Source organism: Equus quagga, chromosome 17 (genome assembly GCF_021613505.1).
Source record: "Equus quagga isolate Etosha38 chromosome 17, UCLA_HA_Equagga_1.0, whole genome shotgun sequence".
Lineage (NCBI taxonomy): Eukaryota > Metazoa > Chordata > Mammalia > Perissodactyla > Equidae > Equus > Equus quagga.
In genome coordinates, this window is record NC_060283.1 from 39,067,845 (window position 1) to 39,072,631 (window position 4,787).

The window sequence follows — 4,787 nt, forward strand, 5'->3', positions numbered from 1 at the left end:
CAGAAATAGAAGGGAATTCCTCACACGGTGAAGACAATTGAGAAGTAGGTTCTTAGAGTAGGCATCCCAAGAGTGCCTCCAAATCTGACCGTGGTACCAACCTCAAAAGACTGTAGCCTCATATAGCATCAAACCTTGACCATTCAACATGCTAATTTCCCAGACAAGTTGTGATTAAAATATGTTAATGAATTTTCAGAACTAGCAATTCCTCTTGTAGGGATTTATGCCAAGAAATATTTGAACAAATGTCCAGATAAAAAAAGTTGGCCATGCTATTTTTAATAATAATGGAAAGTTGGAAGTAATCTGTAGATCCAACAATAAGAGATAGGTTTAATAACTGTATATTTATTGCTCAAAAAATATTCCTAATAAAAGCAGCATATGGAATGAATCCAATTTATGTAAAATAAGCGTGTTGGTGGCTCCTCGTAAGCAAAATTTGTTGAGTGAATAGGGAATATAATTTCTAAGCTATGGATACTAAACTCTGCTAAATTCTGCCCTCTCCCTAACTCACCAGCTTTATCTGGTGCGCACTGCGCCCCACTGGGCCCTCTTACTCCCTTCTATGCACGATGCTCCCTGCCATAGCAAGGCTTTTGGATTTACTGTGCTTCTCTTGGGTACGCCCTTCCCTTCTGACTTCTCCAAGTTAATTCCTATGATTTTTTTTTTTTTTTGGAGGAAGATTAGCCCTCAGCTAACTACTGCCAGTCCTCCTCTTTTTGCTGAGGAAGCCTGGCTCTGAGCTAACATCCGTGCCCATCTTCCTCTAGTTTATACGTGGGACGCCTACCACAGCATGGCTGCCAAGCAGTGCCATGTCCGCACCCGGGGTCCGAACCAGCGAACCCCGGGCCGCCGAGAAGCGGAACGTGCGAACTTAACCGCTGCGCCACCGGGCCGGCCCCTAATTCCTATGATTTAATGCTCAGCTCGGCTGTCACTGCCTCACAACCTTCAGATTACAGACTTTCACGGCTAGGTCAGATCTCCCTCCTGCACGGAGAGGTTAAGTTACTTATCTGAGGACGCCTCGCTAGTTAGTGGCAAGACCTAGGTTCAAACAGACAGTTTGACTCTAGCGTCCTTGCCCGTAACCATTGCCCTCCACTGCTCTGTCTCTGTTTCAGCTGACGTTGCAGTTTGGCTTGACTAGAATATGTAAAACAGAGAATAATTTGAAATGATATGTAATTAATTCTTAAATTAGCCAGTAGGCAGGGCATCCCGGTGAAGAGCAAAGTCAGTGGCGTGAAGGCCTCAGGTGTGTTCCCAGGACCTTGATGGGAGTGGCTGGAGGGGGGATGAGTAATAGGAAGGAGGAAGAAATGAGATTGTCTGAATATTCTGGAAACAGATTATGGATCTTAAGAGAACGGTTTTTCTTTTTGTTCTGGGAAATAATGAATGTCTAAAGGATTCAGCATGCTTTGCTGGAAAACAACATCTATGTTCCAGAAATGGATTCTGACTGCCTATAAGGGATGTAAGAGAAATATAAAATATCCCAAGATTCTTGCAGCAGTGTGTTAAGCAGTGCAAATTTGCTCACAGAAGAGTGGAAGAGGCATTGCCTGTCCAAGAACTTTCTTTGTGGAAAATCCAGTCTCACTAAAGCAAAGTATGAACAGATTTAACCTAACAGCATTTCCACTGCTAAAACGTTCCAGGAGATTTTCACCTTAACCATCAGTGCCTCCACATCCCGTCTGGGAGATCCTCTAGAGATGCTCCAGTTCTGAGAAATTCAAGACTCACTTTCAGATAGTTGTCTTGTTTGCTCTTGTCCTTTCATTTTGGTCTTCCTGATTTCCTCCATCTTTCAGTCAGATGGGAACAGTCGGGTCCTAGAGTGGATCAGGCTCAGGGGTGAGCTCCCCGTGGGAGACAACGATAGCCCAGGCTCAGATCCGGACCTCAAGGAGGTCACTCTTTGGCAAGGGAGATCCGCATCTATGAGTGTAAGGAATGTAAAGTAAAAGAGGGCCGGCCAGAAGGCAGTGCCAACAGATTTTCTTCTGTTCTTTTTTTCTCTTGCTTTTATTCCTTTCTAAAATACGATTTCTTCTTTTTAAAAAATTGCTCTTGATCTTTAATTCTTTTTTTTTTTTTTTGAGGAAGATTAGCGCTGAGCTAACATCTGCTGCCAATCCTCCTCTTTTTGTTGAGGAAGACTGGCCCTGAGCCAACATCCATGCCCATCTTCCTCTACTTTATATATAAGACGCCTACCACAGCATGGCCTGCCAAGCCGTGCCGTGTCTGCACCCAGGATCCAAACTGGTGAACCCCAGGCCCTTCGAAGCGGAATGTGTGAACTTAACAGCTACGCCACCAGGCTGGCCCCTTGATTTTTAATTATTTCCACTCCTTTTCAGCTCTTGCCAAAATCTGATCACTAAAGGTGAGAGTAAACTAAGTTAACCGTGTGGCTGTGTTAACTGTCTGCTGTACAAACCTATTACCTGGTAGAACCAAAGGGTAGCCAAGAAACCAACCAACACAGGTTTTCAGACACTGATAATCCCTCCAAATGTGGCTTTTTCGTGACAGTAATGATGCTCCCCTTACAACCACATGTTGCCTGACATTTGGCTTTTCTCCGTTCTCCTTAGTATTGTTGCATTTGCCTATGTATGATACTACAGAAAAATCTCATTAGCAAGCATCTCTTTGAACATAGTAAATCACATGTAGGTCTTGTCCTCCACTCCATACGTGTGCTGACACTCAGATTTGATGTTTTAATAATGACAGTGTCTGAGATGGGTGTTATCCTTATACCCCAATACAAGCATTATAGGAAAGTTCAACTTTCTTAGAGGAAGTCCCTGTTAACCCTTCTATGTGTTGGCGGCCAAATATCGGGAGTGATACTGGAGTGGTCAAAATGACACATCTAACCACCTGGGAATATGACTCCTGGCTAGAGAGTATGCGTGTTGAGGGGGGAGTTATCTCCCTTGTTTTGCTTCTTGGATCTTTAAAGAGATGGTAAAATTTCTCCCAGACACTACTGCCCTCTTCCGCTATCAATAATTGCTATCGTTTATTGAGTGATTTTTATATGCCGTGCACTGGGTTCTACAAGGATTAAAATATAGAATTCTCCCAGCACTGTAATGTAGGTGCTATTAACACTTCCTTTTACAGATGAGGAAACTGACACAGAGGTCAAGTAACTTGTCTGATGTCGCAGAGTTAGTAAGAGACACAACTCGGATTCATTGAGGAAAACTGGCAACAGAACCCACCCATTAAATCGTGGCACTGTGCCGTGTGTCAGGGTACCAGGGTTGTGACTGTTTTTTAGGATTAAATAGAGTATCAGTTAGAATACTTTTTTTTTTTTTGAGGAAGATTAGCCCTGAGCTAACTACTGCCAGTCCTCCTCTTTTTGCTGAGGAAGACTGGCCCTGAGCTAACATACATGCCCATCTTCTTCTACGTTATACGTGGGATGCCTACCACAGCATGGCTTTTGCCAAGCGGTGCCATGTCCGCACCCAGGATCCGAAGCGGAGAACCCTGGGCCGCTGAGAAGCGGAACGTGCGCACGTAACTGCTGCGCCACCGGGCCGGCCCCTGTTAGAATACTTTTGATTGCAAGCAATAGAAGTGAAATTTGAGCTTCCTTAAGGGAAAGTGGGGGGTTATCAGGATATGAGGTGTTGCACAGAGCTGGTAGCAGGGATGTGGCTGGACACCAGGAATCACTGGAACCAGGACACAAATCCCATCAGAACACTCAGCCCTTTGCATCTGCTTCTCTCTGTAAATTGCTGCTTCCTTTTCCTCTTGTCTTGCAGCCCAGCTCTTTTTGTTTCCCAGCCCTCCCATCCTGATGGTGAAGAAATGGCTCCTTCAACATCTCCTCAGTACAAGCAAGCTGCAGACTGAGCTGGTATCTCCGAACCCCAGTTCTTAATTCCTGGGAGAGGATTCCCATGGACCAGCAGATGCCCATATCTGACAATCAGGGTGGCAAAGGGGCGGGATCAGTCTTCCCTCCTCTGGATGTGGGAGGAGGGAACAGTTCCCAGAAGAAGGGAGATGTGGGACACATCATCTGTTCAGACTGCCCAGCTCCATTTCCCTCGTTGTTTTATTAACAGATTCCACCCTCCTGGCTACATTCATGGTATTTCCATGCCCCTTCGTGCAACAAATTGATCCCAGGAGTGGGCACAGGAAACCTTGCCAACCACTGTCTTCCATGGGGACATGGAAACTAGATCTGGGAGAGAGGAACGATTTTCTCCTTTGGTTAGGAAGTCTGAGGATATGCAGCAGGATCCATTAGTGGCCATGCCCCCTCTGATGTCTCATGAAAAGTTTAGTCTGAAAACAATGGAGCAAAGGCACAGGGAAAAGAGGAGACGAGAAAGCAAGAATCCTGCTGGCGTTGCAGACCCTGGTTCCAGCCACTCCGGCAAGGAGCCCAGCCCTGTTCTCCTCCCAGTCTGGTTACGTGAACCAACACATTCCTGCCTTTCACTAAAGCTGGTTTACACTGGGGCTTTATTTTCGCCTGCCACCCAAGAATCCTGACTAACGCAGCAGGCTAATACCAAGACGAATGGCATTGCCCCCACAGGTGGTCACTAAGTCAGGGTTTTCCCCTTTAAAATCTTGATGAAATGGGGAAGGACAATCCACTGCCCTTCTCACCATGCACTTTTCATGTTCACCAGCAATCCTCATCCAAATTCTTTGGGAAAAGTTTCTGGATCTGTGATCTCCTGAACTGCTGAGGAAGTTAAGCTGCCTCCTAAATG